Source organism: Salvelinus sp. IW2-2015, linkage group LG36 (genome assembly GCF_002910315.2).
Source record: "Salvelinus sp. IW2-2015 linkage group LG36, ASM291031v2, whole genome shotgun sequence".
Lineage (NCBI taxonomy): Eukaryota > Metazoa > Chordata > Actinopteri > Salmoniformes > Salmonidae > Salvelinus > Salvelinus sp. IW2-2015.
The window spans coordinates 30,886,924-30,900,280 of record NC_036875.1 but is presented as its reverse complement, the minus strand read 5'-3'; the positions used below and the strand labels follow the sequence as shown (position 1 = coordinate 30,900,280).

At 42.5% G+C, this 13,357-nt stretch overlaps 1 long non-coding RNA gene across 2 annotated transcripts; it reads left to right on the top strand.

Moving 5' to 3' along the window:
* Nucleotides 1-112: 112 nt before the first annotated feature.
* LOC111959399 (uncharacterized) lies at nucleotides 113-8,699 on the top strand. Of its 2 annotated transcripts, none has more exons than XR_011474948.1 (4): nucleotides 113-620; nucleotides 860-919; nucleotides 1,810-1,969; nucleotides 6,487-8,699. It is a non-coding gene; the product is annotated as an uncharacterized lncRNA (long non-coding RNA). The 2 variants fall into 2 exon arrangements; XR_002876674.2 differs by having other exon boundaries at nucleotides 1,573-1,969.
* The last annotated feature ends 4,658 nt before the right edge of the window (nucleotides 8,700-13,357 follow it).

Sequence of the window (13,357 nt, the reverse complement as noted above, 5' to 3'; positions counted from 1 at the left end):
ATCGGTCAAGCTGGGGTAACGTAGCTAACGTTACCTAGCTAACTAGCTAGCTAACTATATTTGTTTATCTGAACAAAAATCGAGCTAGCTAACTTTCATAATACTCTGGCTACTGTTAGGATTTATGTTTATGCACTATAGCCTGTTAGCATATTGTTTGAAGATGAATATTGTTTTGTTACACACACACACACAAACAATACAGATGGGTGTGTAAGGACTGACCAACACAGGCCATAAAAGCTGTGGTCAGTCTGGAGAGGGGAGGGGTGCATCTCTCTAGGCCAACCAGGAGGTTAGAATACTGGACAATACCATATTAGGAACTGTTTCAGTGTAGAATCGACAGACACAAGACGGATCTAATCTACCCAGCAACCAGATGTGGACAAAAGGAACGTGCCAAGGGGCTTGGACAAATCCGAGGGCCAGCAAAGGCGGGGCAAAGTCTAAACCGCGCCCAGCCTCTACTGTGATAGGCCAACAGACGCGTTGGAACTACGTCATCACGGTATAAGAACAGCTGTTTACGTACTTCCTGCCAGTTCTCTGATCTACCCTGCGCGGAGATACAGTGAACCCGTATATACGAAAATTGCATTTGCCATTCATTGTTTGCGGTAATTAAACATAATTAAAGAAAGTTAGCAGACCTTGCTATTTATTTTTCCTGATACCGAATGTGTTACACGCAGCGTTCACACTACACATTCCAAAGCATTTCAATGTAATTAGCCAGCTGCTATCTGGCAATGTGATTTGTAACTTTACATGCTAATGTTAGTTTCATTGGGTTATGTTAGCTAGCTAACTAACTACCACAGAGGCTAATGTGACTAACGTTGTGTGTTCTATTTAGAGTCCGATCCCATCAACATCTTCAGTGGCATTGACATCAAGCTCAGCACCAGGTACTAGTGTAAGTCACCTTGTAAAATCTTACTTAAATATACAAACTTTTCCCATGACACCATTATGCGCAAATAAATATACTGGAGCTAGGCATAAACATGGTCCGTGTCTTGTTGGTGTGTTTACAAGTAGGCTATGTAATATTCATATGTGTAAACATACTGAATTATAATTGGATGCATTTTACCGCCATATCATACTGTGCTATGATTGGTTAAGACCACCCAAATGGTTAGGTGATGGTCAGTTTGATCCTGGTTGGCGATACGTGAACATGCCAGTTATAGCTAGCTAATAAAGAGCTACGTTAAGAAATATCCTGTAGTATTGCATTTTTATTATTTTGTACAAAGCGTGCAAAACAAGACAAGCTACAACTTCTACTGTAGTTTTCTCCTTATTATGGAGGCTTAGTTGATTGTTCATTCAAGGCTTGAAGTCAACATTTGAGAAAAATCAGTATTAGTAAGGACTGGATGTGTGGTTGACTGACTGGTGTCGGTTGCGGGTAGGTATTGTGTGTGTGTGTGTGTGAAGGTTAGTATGTGTGATCTATTGACACGATGGGGTTGGGTGGATATAGCCCCTTGTTTGAGTGTGTATTGATGGGGACAAAGTAGTAAAATGTTGGCTAATCACTGACTACTGTGTGTCCTACAGACTAATCCTGCTGCTGATGATGACACCAGTTTTACTAGTACAGAGCCTGTAGGGTGACCAGACGTCCCCGTTTTCCGGGGACAGTCCCCGGCTGGAGCTGTCCCCGGAAATGTCCCCGTTTTTAACTGTGCGTTAAAAACAGACTACAAAGTGAAATAATATTTTACGTGGCAAGAAACAGCGGGCATCAGAGTCTACCGGTTGACGTCTCAATCTTGTTGTGCTTGTTTTGTCCAGCAGAGGGGGCCGCTCGCTATATCAGCTTCATTCACTCTTCTACTTCTTCTAACTACTTGCTCGCGCTAGTTTTAGAGAAAACTGCTGTGGAAAACTCGGCCAGAAGCTAGCAAGTGTCAAGTGAATCCATAACATCACCACAAACGTATTTTCAAGCCAGGTAAGTTACACTCATTTGAGATACTAGCTAATGATGTTCTTTCACAACGTATTTTATAGTTAAATGGTTTGCGTTATATGGTTTTAAATAGGTTATGCTAGCTAACATTAGCTATGTAGCTAGGTTAAAAAACGTTCACATGTAAACATGCAGTGGACGGGCTATTTTGAAAATATGATTATATTAAATTAATGCAGTGTGTAGTGTAGTGTTATAAGTAGTGTGAAAATATATTTTGACATTTTCATGGATAACATTAGCATAATGTTTTCTGTTAGAGTGGAGAGGAGAAAGACTGGATAGGAAGAAGAGTGAGATAGGGGAGGAAAGATATGATTACAGAGCCTGCCAATTTATTATCCCAAAAAATGTTTTTGAGATAAAATACAAAATGAGGCAAGCAATGGGAATCTGTTAACCAAAGTATTTTATCTAATAGTGTACTATTTATTATTAAAGATTGGAGAAGGAAAAATTAAGGGAGTAAAAAGAGTGAAGCGAGGAGAGTGAGGTGGAAAGGTAAAGAGAAGGAAAGGAAGAAAGATCAGGAAGACGATTGGAGGAGAAGAAKAAGTTGAGAGTAAGAAGAGTGACAGAAGGAGAGTGAAGAAGAACAGACAAAGGAGGTACAATGGCTCTTTCCAAGAAACGGAAATGCCATTTTAATGACAACATGACGAGAGAATTTCCATTTATACGCTCAGGTCAAGACGATAGAATGGTTAACTGCACCCTTTGTAATTCCTTTTTTTCAAATGGCAGCGGGGGAAGAACGGCAGTGGTAGAACATCAACAGACAAAAAAAGCATAAAGCCTCTCTGATTGCCCGTGTTGGTATGCCCTCTGTCACCACATTCTTCAAGAAAGTAGATCCTTCCCAAGAAGAATATGATTTAGCTTTGCAGGAGGGTGTCTTTGCATACCACACTATGCGACACAATCATAGTTACAGATCTATGGACTGCACAGCATAACTGACACGAAAGCTTTATGAGCCGAAGTTTACATGTGCTAGGACAAAATGTGACGCCACAGTAAGTAACGTGTTAGCACCATGGGCAACCACTTTGGTAACACAGGACCTAGACCAGGTTGAATTTGTGTCCCTGGCCATTGATGCATCCAATCATGGACATGTAAAGCTGCTGCCAATAGTAGTCAGATATATGTGGAAACAAAACTGCTTGATTTTGTTGATTTGAAAGGAGAAACAGAAGAGGAGATTGCAGCTGCAGTCCTGGTGGTCATCCAAAAATGTAACCTGCAAAACAAAGTCGTGGCATTCCACTTTTTCACCGTCAAGAGTAGAAAACCTGAAGAGCTTTTGTGAGTTTGTTGGCCAGGAGTACCATAACATTTTTGGACACAGCAATGTTTGCTGGCTGTCCATGCTCCCTGCTCTAGAAAGAGTGCTGAAAAGGTATGTGCCATTGAAATCCTTCTTTCTTTCTGAAGACAAATGCCCTGTTGTCCTGCGAACAATGCTCGAAGATCCACTGACTGAACTTTGGCTGGACTTTGTCCATGGAAACTTGACCGTATTCAGTGACACGATCACGATGCTTGAAGGCCAGTACCACTGTGCTGTAGAGTCAGCTGCTATTCTGAGAAACATTGAGGCAAAATTGACTGCAAGACGTGATGACAACCTTACGGTGAAATGCTTACTTACGAACCCCTAACCGACAGTGCAGTTTCAAAAAATACAGATAAGAATAAGAGATAAAAGCAACAAGTAATTAAAGTGGAGCAGTAAAAAATAACAATATATACGGGGGGGTGCCGGTACAGAGTCAATGTGCGGGGGCACCGGTTAGTTGAGGTAGTATGTACATGTAGGTAGAGTTAATTAAAGGGATTATGCATAGATGACAACAGAGAGTGTCAGTGATGTGGAGAGTAGGGGGGGGGGTGCAATGTTAATAGTCTGGGTAGCCATTTGACTAGATGTTCAGGAGTCTTATGGCTTGGAGGTAGATACTGTTTAGAAGCCTCTTGGACAAAGACTTGGCGCTCCGGTACCGCTTGCCGTGTGGTAGCAGAGAGAATAGTCTATGACTAGGGTGGCTGGAGTATTTGACAATTTTCGGGGCCTTCCTTTGACACTACCTGGTATAGAGGTCCTGGATGGCAGGAAGCTTGGCGCCAGTGATGTACTGGGCCGTTCGCACTACCCTCTGTAGTGCATTGTGGTCGGAGGCCGAGCAGTTGCCATACCAGGCAGTGATGCAACCACTCTCGATGATGCAGCTGTAGAACCTTTTAAAGATCGATGTCAAATCTTTTCAATCTCCTGAGGGGGAATAGGTTTTGTCGTGCCCGCTTCACGACTGTCTTGGTGTGCTTGGACCATGTTAGTTTGTTGGTGATATGGACTCCAAGGAACTTGAAGCTCTCAACCTGCTCCACTGCAGCCCCGTCGATGAGAATGGGTGCGTGCTCGGTCTTCTTTTTCCTGTAGTCCACAATCATCTCCTTTGTCTTGATCACGTTGAGGGAGAGGCTGTTGTCCTGGCACCACACGGCCAGGTCTCTGACCTCCTTCCTGTAGGCTGTCTCGTTGTTGTCGGTGATCAGGCCTACCACTGTTGTGTCATCTACAAACTTAATGATGGCGTTGGAGTCGTGCCTGGCCATGCACTAATGAGTGAACAGGGAGTACAGGAGGGGACTGAGCACGCACCCCTGAGGTGCCCCAGTGTTGAGGATCAGCATGTGGATGTGTTGTTACCTACCCTTGCCACCTGGGGGCGGCCCGTCAGGAAGTCCAGGATCCAGTTACAGAGGGAGCTGTTTAGTCCCAGGGACCTTAGCTTAGTGATGAGCTTTGAGGGTACTATGGTGTTGAACGCTGAGCTGTAGTCAATGAATAGAATTCTCACATAGGTGTTTCTTTTGTCCAGGTGGGAAAGGGCAGTGTGGAGTGCAATATTGATTACATCATCTGTGGATCTGTTGGGGCAGTATGCAAATTGGAGTGGGTCTAGGGTTTCTGGGATAATGGTGTTGAAAAAGCCCTTCATGGCTACGGATGTGAGTGCTACGGTTCTGTAGTCAGTTAGGCAGGTTGCCTTCATGTTCTTGGGCACAGGGACTATGGTGGTCTGCTTGAAACATGTTGGTTTTACAGACTCAATCAGGGACATGTTGAAAATGTCAGTGAAGACACCACAGCCTTGTGAATGTTGACCTGTTTAAAGATCTTACTCACGTCAGCTACGGAGAGCGGGATCACACAGTCTTCCGGTACAGCTGATGCTCTCATGCATGCCTCAGTGTTGCTTGCCTCGAAGCGAGCATAGAAGTGATTGGCTCGTGTCTGGTAGGCTCGTGTCACTGGGCAGCTCGCGGCTGTGTTTCCCTTTGTAGTCTGTAATAGTTTGCAAGCCCTGCCACATAAGACGAGCGTCGGAGCCGGTGTAGTATCATTCAATCTTAGCCCTGTATTGATGCTTTGCCTGTTTGTTTGTTCGTCGCAGGACATAGCAGGATTTCTTATAAGCTTCCAGGTTTTAGTAGCATAAAATGTATGACTCAATCAATCAATGTACATGCACAAACAGATATTGAAACAACCTGAAATACAGCCTGCTGAGAAATATGATAATGATGGGCATGGTTTTGGTTTGCGTTTTTGGGCTTTGTATTAGGGTAAAACTAGGCCATCAAAATAAGGCTTTATGAAATACATGTTGTATTGTGTTAAATAAATCTCACTTGAAGTCCATAGGACCAAAAAATAGATGAATGCAACAACCATGTCTCGTTCACTAACAAATATAATCATGGAAAGGCAAGGAATTTTCTGGAAAGGCAAGAAACTCTGGAAAATATATGAATATGGCTTTACACTAAGCAGTGTGGTAATTTAACAATATTACAGTGTCTTTATGGGTCCACAGACTCAACACTTTACGTGCTGAATTAACACTCTGTGTTAATTTAATGTTTTTTTCTTACACTGAAGATTTTGCTGTGTAGCATTGTCCCATATGTATTATGTGCTGCCTTGCCAACTCATATGGTCATTGTTTGTCGTGACAACGGCCATAGGCAGCACAAACAGATCTAGGACCAGGCAATTCCTACTGTGCCCTGACTGATTTGATGTTTGTTTCCTGTGCCCTAAGCTAGCTTGTTCCCAGATCTATTTGTGCTGTATAGCCAGCTATTGCACCATTACAACACAAAAAGATCTGGGACCAGGCTAACTGTACGCTATGGCTGTAACCTAATATTCCCCCTTCTGACAGATAATAACATTGACTCTGATTGGTAATAAAATATATACATTCCTTTGTGGTTGAGTGTGTGTCTCTCAGCTTTGGCAGTGGCTTCACAGTGAAGACGTATCTGGCAGTGTCTTCCTGTGAGGTGGAGTTTATTACCAACTTCATGCAACACCACTTCCCCACATTTCCCCCAGCACGTTCCCAAAGCACATTCACACAGTTTATGATGTATGGCACCTGATTGATGATATATTGATTGACATGTGCCCTCCTGTCTCCTCCCAGGACCAACACTCTTTCATTGTGGAGTATCATGTTCCTGTGGCACCTGGAGGTATGGCAGACATCTTTGACCAGCTGGAGTCCAACAAGGCCACTTTTCAGATCAAGCACTTCTCTGTCAGCCAGACTACCCTGGATGAGGTGAGCGAGAGAGACAGGGAGAGGAAGGGAGATGGAGAAAGTGAGATATGGGGTGTGAGAAAAGAGAGACAGACAGAGATGGTGGGGGGAGTCTGGCAGAGACTTAAAAGGCCATTATGTCTTCACACTTCAAAAATCAAGGTGCAAAAATATGTTTTGAATCCTATTCAGTGATTGACAGAGGGTATGAACCTATTACTGATGCTGCATCCCAAAATGGCACCCTATTCCCTTTATAGGTCAAAAGTAGTGCACTAGGGAATAGGGTGCCATTTGGGGCATAACCCTACAGTATGTAAAGCAGTCTGAATAACAGGTCTTCATGAACTTTGCCATGGGAAAGGTTGGCATGGAGACAATCCCAATCCACAGCGAAGAAGGTTCCGAAGCACACAGCATAAGCCTCGAATCCATTGAAGCTTCAGATACATAGCTTTGGCGGCTATCTTGTTCACAATACAATGTGTCTGTCTGTCTGAGGACACCCACTGTGAAGGAAGAAGAGCAACATTCAATCTGGGCTGGAAATGAATAATTGGATCTGCATGTACGTTTAATAATGCAAACATTAAATGAATTATTCTTGTAATTAATTTACTTTATTTTAATTGTATAATTTTGCTTTGGTACTGTTATCAGTTTATCAAATCACTGTATCACATATACCTTATAAAGGATAACTTATGAAGTCACTTTGTGGCCACTTTGGACTGTTAAATTGAACCGGGTTGCTATATTGATGTTTCATCATGTAATGAGAATCATAGAGATGTTAACATGCTTCTATCATGTTTCTTCACTAATTGTCACGCCCTGACCTTAGAGATCCTTTTTATGTCTCTATTTTGGTTTGGTCAGGGCGTGAGTTGGGGTGGGCATTCTATGTTTTGTGTTTCTATGATTTTCTATTTCTATGTTTTCTTTTTCTTTGTGTTTGGCCGGGTGTGGTTCTCAGAGGCAGCTGTCTATCGTTGTCTCTGATTGAGAACCATACTTAGGTAGCCTTTTCCCACCTGTGTTTTGTGGGTAGTTGTTTTCAGTCTTTGTGTCTGTACCAGACAGGACTGTTTCGTTTCGTTCATTCTCTTTGTTATTTTGTTTAGTGTTCTGTTTTAAAAAATTAACATGAACACTTACCACGCTGCGCTTTGGTCCGATGATTCCTCATCTTCAGACGACGAACGTGACACTAATATGGGTTGAAGTCCAAAAAATGTAATGGCCATCCTTCCTCACCTGCAGGCTATAACCAATTAACAAAAGTACAATTACATATTTACAATTACAATCACATCTAAGAGCAAATAAATGGTATTGTCATGTTATTATCATTCCAAATCGAAGTACTGTGGTGGAGGCACTGCTCTTCAGCAACAGTTATAACCTTAGAGAAATCAGTATTCCCCATGTTTAACCATTCTCTGCATTCCAATGGTGAAACTCTTATATTTTGTTGATTCAATTATATTTATTTGGCCCATTGGTTAAGCAAAAAAATATCAGAAAAAATACTTGAAAATGTACTACCTACTATATGTGCAGAGATTGTCGTACTTAATGTTCTCAATATTTCTTCTTTTCTCCTTAACACTTCCTCTGAGGGCATATCTAAATATTTTATTGGCACCTCCAAATGCTTTAAAGCGGCAATCAGCAGTTGACAAATCGTTCTCCCCGCCACTGTTTCTCTAGAAAGCTGAGGTATGGGGCTGGAGAAATGTAACCACTCTCAAATTCATAGACATAGCTATGGGTGCAAGGGCTGACCATCCATAATATCAAAATTATCGTTTTAATCATGTTTTGAGGCTATACAGTGTTTGTTTACATGTATTGTTTACAAACATTGTAGTAAAACAAGCTTATATTTTTAGTTCTGATGGGGTATAACAGTTGAACTAAACTCATAAGGCGTTCATAAGTTATATTCTTCAAGAATCAATGGTTATATGTCATTAATTTATAAGTGCAACAATTTATATAGCTACTGTAGATTGCCCCAAAGCACAGTTCCACATAAACATGAACACACTGAACTTATTTTTGTACATTTAATAAAGCTATTTTTCAAAGAATTTGTTGCTGTGTGGTGTGCTCATTATATGATAGCAAGTGTTGCTTCCTTATTACAACAATGTGTCATAAAACATTACTTTGTCCATTAGGCTTATCTATTGCATTTCACCATGTGCATGCAAATTACCTTCCTCCATTCCATTATGATTAAAGATCGTTGCTAGCTACCCTCATTTTCATCATAATTCTAAGTATATTCAATGCATAATGAATGAGTATAACGTTGAGATGGTAGATACAGTATCTACTTGTTAAGGATTTTTTTGTTTATGGAAGAGGGGAAGAAATGTGCCATACACATAGTCAGGAAGGTACAGGAAGCAATTGATGAGGTATAGCAGTGGGCATTAATGTGGGGATTCAGGTTCTCTGTAGAGAAAACTCAAACAGTGTTCTTTACCAGGAAAGTGCGAGATGAGGTACACTTGAGGTTATATGGGAGAAACTTGGAGAGGGTGAGGCTTTCAGGTTCCTTGGGGTATATTTTGACACTAGACTGACCTGAGAGAGAGAATGGTGGGAAAGTGTAAGAAGGTGCTAAATGTGATGCGCTGTCTGACGGGGAAGGAGTGGGGGGCTGGGTGTTCCTCATTGAGGACCATGTATGTTACATTGATCCGGTCTGACAGGGAAGGAGTGGGGGGGCTGGTCGTTCCTCATTGAGGACCATGTATGTTANGAGGACCATGTATGTTACATTGATCCGGTCTGACAGGGAAGGAGTGGGGGGGCTGGTCGTTCCTCATTGAGGACCATGTATGTTACATTGATCCGATCTGTAATAGACTATGGCAGTATAGCGTATGGTTTGGCAGCCCGAACCTCATTGAACAGGCTAGATGTCACACAGGGGAAAGGACTCAGAATATGTAGTGGGGCGTTTCAGACCTCACTAGTGGCTGCACTACAGGTGGAGATGGGGGATATGCCATTGCAGAATAGGAGACAGCAGCTGCCAATTAATTATTGGGTCAACCTACATGGACATGGGGTGTCTCATCCTGTGAAAGGGATTTTAAAGGCATGCTGGGGACATGAGTGAGGACAGAACACAAGCTTTAGGTGGGTGGATAATACCTAGGCGAAAGAGATGGGACTGTTTGGAAGGGAGTTTAATCCAACGGGAGCTATTCCTGTGAATCCACCATGGCTACTCCCGCCTCCAGAAGTTGATCTAGAAGTGTTGGTGAGACTACAGAAAGACGTCTGGATACTGTGTATCAGGATTCTGTGGCCATTTACACAGATGGTTCAAAAGATCCAAGGACAGGACGTACTGGGTCAGCATTTGTAGTGAAGGAATGTGGGGTGGCAGTCAGGAAATGTATTACAGATCATCTGGCTGTATATACGGCGGAGCTGATTGCAATGGGTGGAGGAAGACAAACCAGACAGAGTGGTTATTTGCTCTTATTCATGTGCAGTGTTGATGAGTCTGCAGTCATTTAGCTCACGTAGCAGACAAGACCTGCTTTATGATGTGCTACAAACCCATGGCAGGATTAGACAGATGGGTATGCAGATAAGATTTACTTGGGTCCCAGCACATGTGGGGGTGGAGGGGAATGAGGCAGTTCATGTACTGGCTAAACAACACATAGTAGTGGGGATGTTGATGTTGTGGTTTCAATGAGCAAGTCAGAGGCAAAAGCCTGATATGGACACTAATGGTGCAGAGATGGCAGGAGCAGTGGAATAGAGATACTAAGAGTATATTTCAAGTACAGAGGAAAGTCGGGGACGGGAGGGTAGCAGGAAGGGACAGAAGAGAGGAGGCTATTTTCACAAGATTAAGGGTGGGACACAGCCGGTTGAAAAGCATCCAACAAGAAAGTGTGATTTTCGCCAGGAAACAGAGACCATGGACCATGCATTGATACAGTGTGGGCAGTAGAGAAAAAAAGAGAGGCTGAGAGTATGAGGGAGAAGGAGGTACAGGAAATTTGTTTAAAGATTATATTGAGTAGAACGTAGCCTTCTTTGGTGAGGTTTATCGGCGGTTGGCATCCAACGTTATGGTGCATTACTGCCACCTACTGTATTGGAGTATGGGCCAGAGACATTGAGAAACTAAATCCTACCAGTCCTACCATTGCTCCTAAAAAAGAAAACAACATATTTGAGAGGCTGAGAGTATGAGGGAGAAGGGGGTACAGGAAATTTGTTTAAAGAGTATATTGAGTAGAACGTCATTAGATATAGTCTCAAATATTTTATGTTTTTTAGGAGCAACGGGGCTGACAGCTAGGATTTAGTTTCTCAATGTCTCTGGCCCATTCTCCAATACAGTAGGTGGAGGTAATGCACCATAACTTTGGATGCCACCAAAGAAGAAGAAGGCTGCTTTCGATGGAGCTGAAAAGGGAGGGAGGGGATACGAGGCCCAGCTATGAGCGGCGACTAGCAGAGGTTTGAAAAGGTGTCTGCTTCATCAGCAGAAAAAAAGATGGTGGAAGCAGATGATGAAGTGGATTCTGAATACAATTGCGGGAGAATCAAGGAGAATTTGAGTATTGTCCAAAAGAATGGAAAACGGAGCAAAGTAGCGTACAGTGATAAGAATGACCCTTCGTACCAAGTAGGAGTATGGTTTGTTAATGAGGAACAGCTGAGCAGAGTAGCAATCTTGAAGAAACCATTTGAGTTATCCAAACTGGTGGTGAGAGTGCTGGGCAAAGTGAAGGCTGTGTGCTTCTGCGGATCAGAAGGAACGTGCGTTGTGTCTTAACCGATTTGATAAGTTTGAAGTGTCATGTGTGTCTCTTTGGAACAGGGCACACCTCAAGGGGGTTATATCTGGCATCTCATGGGAAGTAGATTTTGAAGAGTTGAAAAATATTCCTGGAGTGATTGAAGCACGTCGGATGAATCGTGTGGTGAATGGTGAAAAAGTGAAGTCTATCTGTTCTTTTGTTTTTTGAAATGGAGTCTCTCCCTACTCAAGTGCAGTTGGGGTATATAAACTACAGAGTTAGAGCATTTGTCCCAAGACCAACGCAGTGTGACCATTGTAAAGCTTTTGGTCATGTTTCAAGTGTTTGCACAAGGGAGAAGCCAAGATGTCCAAGTTGTGGAAAAGATCATATCATGTGTTATAAAAGTGATGAAAATGTGATATGTTGCAATTGTGGTGGGAACCATGAAGCCACAGCTTTCGAATGCCCCACAAGAGTGAAAGAGAATGAGGTGGCCAAAGTCAGGGTTGTCCAGAGCATTTCATATGCAGCAGCTGTTAAAAGGGTTTCAAATCAATTCAAATCACATACACATGGTTAGCAGATGTTATTGCGAGTGTAGCAACATGCTTGTGCTTCTAGTTCTGACAGTGCAGCAATATCTAGAAAGTAATATCTAACAATTCCACAACAAATACCTAATACACACAAATCTAAGTAAAGGAATGGAATAAAAATATATAAATGTAAATATATGGATGAGCAATGACAGAGCAGCATAGGCGAAGATGCAATAGATGGTATAGAATGCAGTATATACATATGAGATGAGTAATGCAAGATAACTGGCATTATTAAAGTGACTAATGTTCAATTTACTAAAGTGGCCAATGATTTCAAGTCTGTATGTAGGCAGCAGCCTCTCTGTGTTAGAGATGACTGTTTAACAGTCTGATGGCCTTGAGATCGAAGCTGTTTTTCAGTCTCTGTCCCAGCTTTGATGCGCCTGTACTGACCTCGCCTTCTGGATGTTAGTGGGGTGAACAGGCAATGGCTCGGGTGTTTACATTTTTTACATTTATTATTATTTCACCTTTATTTAACCAGGTAGGCTAGTTGAGAACAAGTCCTCATTTACAACTGCGATCTGGCCAAGATAAAGCAAAGCAGTGAGACAAAAACAACAACACAGAGTTACACATCGGATAAACAAACTTACAGTCAATAACACAATAGAAAAATCTGTATACAGTGTGTCCAAATGAAGTAAGGAGGTAAGGCAATAAATAGGCCAATAGTAGCGAAGTAATGACAATTTAGCAATTTACACTGGAGTGATATATGTGCAGATGAGGATGTGCAAGTAGGGATACTGGTGTGCAAAAGAGCAGAAAATCAAAAACAAATCTGGGGATGAGGTAGGTAGTTGGTTGGATGGGCTATTTACAGATGGGCTGTGTACAGCTGCAGCGATCGGTAAGCTGCTCTGACAGCTGACGCTTAAAGTTAGTGAGGGAGATATAAGTCTCCAACTTCAGTGATTTTTGCAATTCGTTCCATTCATTGACAGCAGAGAACTGGAAAAAAGGCGGCCAAATGAGGGGTTGGCTATGGGGATGACCAGTGAAATATACCTGCTGGAGCGCGTGCTACGGGTGGGTGTTGCTATGGTGACCAGTGAGCCGAGATAAGTTGGAGCTTTACCTAGCAAAGATAACCTGGAGCCAGTGGGTTTGGCGATGAATATGTAGCGAGGACCAGCCAACGAGATCATACAGGTTGCAGTGGTGGGTAGTATATGGGGCTTTGGTGACAAAAGGGATGGCACTGTGATAGCAAATTGGATGTGGTCTGAGTAGAGTGTTGGAGGCTATTTTGTAAATGACAGGCCTTGATGCGAAATAGGAAGCCGATTCTAGATGTAACTTTGGATTGGAGACACTTAATGTGAGTCTGGAAGGAGAGTTTACAGTCTAGACAGA